General features: G+C 38.3%; 1 protein-coding gene across 1 annotated transcript in view; it reads left to right on the top strand.

Moving 5' to 3' along the window:
- LOC107687388 (mitogen-activated protein kinase kinase kinase 13-like) overlaps positions 1–2703 on the top strand; it is a gene marked incomplete at its 3' end in the record, with an annotated part of 57428 nt that overhangs the window by 1065 nt on the left and 53660 nt on the right. The window lies entirely within an intron of this gene.

Here is a 2703-nt window from a genome sequence, read left to right as displayed (position 1 = left end):
TGTGTGTGTGTGTGTGTGTGTGAGAGAGAGAGACAAGTTTGGGAGATAATCGCTTCGCGCTGCTGATGTGAGGGAGAAATATCTCCACAATTGTTTTACAAACACCGGTTCGTGTTTTAAATCGCAGTTACAAGATTTTAAACGGCTTTAATGCACATTTCGGCATTTTATACCCGTGTTTGACGTTATACACTGATTTAATGTCCCGGATTGAAGCGCTACTAGCCAAATTCAGAGCTGTCAGTCGCGTATTTCAATGTAATCTGCAAGTTACTTGAAAAAAGTAATCTGATTACGTAACTCGCGTTACTTGTAATGCGTTACCCCCAACACTGATTGTTTCCAAGTAATACTTCAGATCTTTCTAATAAAATAAACTTGCGGGACGCAGGGACAACGCGATGACGTAAAAGAATCACTGATTTGGTTATTTGAATCGGTTCGTTCAAACGAACTGTTCGAAAGAACCGGTTCGCTCAAATGAATCGGACTTCCCGTCCATAATAGACAATACAGCGTGCACAGTACCAAAGCAGTGCAGACAGTCGAGCAGAACTAAATTGAACGCGTGAGCGCAATAATACGCGCACTCTGTCAGATATTCCGCGTTCAGCATCCTGGAGGACCCGTATCAGTGAGAACGTGCAGGTGCACAGATCAGAGCAAGCGGAAGTGACGTGGGCGCTCACGTTAAACCGTCGGGATTAGATCGGAGCAGCTCAGCCGCGTTAAACGGTAGGATTTCACTCCTTTCCTTCATATATATACATGTATGTATTCGCATTTTTGATTTCTGATCGCTCGGAATTGAGTGTAGAATAAACGCTAGTGTATTTTCCGCATTCTTTGGGTTTGTTTATATATATGTGTGTGACCGTCGCTCCGAGCTGCTGATGAGAGAGAGAGAAATATCTCCACATTTGTTTTACAAACACCCTTTCGTGTTTTAAATCGCAACTGCAAGATTTCAAACCGCTTTAAAACACATTTCTGCATTTTATCCCCGGCGTTCGATGCTTTACACTGATTTGATGTCCCGGATTGAAGCGCTACTGGCCAGATTCAGAGCTGCCAGTCGTGTTTTTCTATATAATCTGCGGCTCTGGCGTCTAAATAGGCCATTGAACACAGAGGCCCCTAGTTAGATGCAGCGTATTTGTTTCTCTGCCAAGAATGTGACTTGTCCCAGCAGCCTCGATGCAGATGGAACAAAGCGAGCACATCACAAACACACCAGCCTCACTGTTCTGATAGGATATGAACAAATCTTTCCACTCCTGTCTGCTTAAACATCAAACTGTGATGCAGATAAATAGACCGAATCTGTTTTTTGTTTTGCTTTTAACTTGTTTTTAGTGTAAATGCATTGAGAGAGTTGTCACAAGGGTTATACTTTAGTATATGTGATGCCAAAAGTGTGCATCTGCTGTATAAAATAGTTTTTTTTGCCTTATAATAGGTTAGTTAATGACAGGTTCTTATTGTGACAACTTGCCCCACTCTTCCCCGCTTGGTTGCATATCCATGTAACTCTGATGTTCTTAGACTAATAATATAACACATGCTGATCAGGTCATAGTCCACTGAAACAAATGTACAATAGTCAGCAATTATTTTGGCTTTTTGCACTGCCTGTTATATCAATAAAGAAGCTAATGTGTTGCTCAAAGCTTTGAAGTTTGCTTTAGTTTAATATTATTTAACCCTGTAAAGCCTGACGTATGAAATATGTTTTTTTTTTTTTTAAACTGAACAGTTTATTGAACCTTTAGACAAAATATAAAACATGCATGTGTTTTGTTGAGGATCATATTTAATACGTCAGGCTTTTATGGCTCGTATAGTATGATATAGTGAGAATATGAACACCTGAATTTTATTCAGAGGCCCAAACTGAGTAAAACTGTGCAATTTGGTGCAGATGCTGATATGGACAAAAACTGATGCAATTCTGATGCTTGTAATGTAAACAAATGAGATCTTAATAACAGTATAGCAGATACTTAAAATTATAAAAATATTATTGGTGGTCGCTCTGTATCTCCAATAAGATGCCTTAGTAAGATGATATTTAAATGATGCAATGCAGTCCATTGTCCAATGATGATTAAGGGTTGAAGAAATAAACGTTCCTCAGAAGATGTGAGATGCTCTGGAGGCTTGAGAAGATCATTCCTCCGCTGAGGAACAGTGAAAGTAAAGCTTCTGGAAACAAACGCCCCTCAAAAGATCCCGATGATCAGATTTGAGACGCACTGATTTTTCTAGAAAATTATTGATGGAGAATCAAGTAAAGCAGAGCTGCTTCAGTCCAGTGAGTGTTCTAATCTGTATATTAGTGCTGTCAAACGATTAATCGCATTCAAAATAAACGTTTTTGTTAACATAATATATGTGTGTGTACTGTTTATTTATTATGAGATGTGAGATGTTCTGGAGGCTTGTGAAGATCATTCCTCCGCTGAGGAACAGTGAAAGTAAAGCTTCTGGAAACAAACGCCCCTCAAAAGATCCCGATGATCAGATTTGAGACGCACTGATTTTTCTAGAAAATTATTGATGGAGAATCAAGTAAAGCAGAGCTGCTTCAGTCCAGTGAGTGTTCATCTGAATAGCACTTAAAAATTAAGTTAAATTTTTAAATTATTTAATTATTATTAATTATTTATTAATTATTATTTATTATTTAACTTTAAATTATTT

Source organism: Sinocyclocheilus anshuiensis, unplaced genomic scaffold (genome assembly GCF_001515605.1).
Source record: "Sinocyclocheilus anshuiensis isolate Anshui unplaced genomic scaffold, SAMN03320099.WGS_v1.1 scaffold5000, whole genome shotgun sequence".
Classification (NCBI taxonomy): domain Eukaryota; kingdom Metazoa; phylum Chordata; class Actinopteri; order Cypriniformes; family Cyprinidae; genus Sinocyclocheilus; species Sinocyclocheilus anshuiensis.
This window is presented reverse-complemented; position numbering and strand designations above follow the sequence as displayed.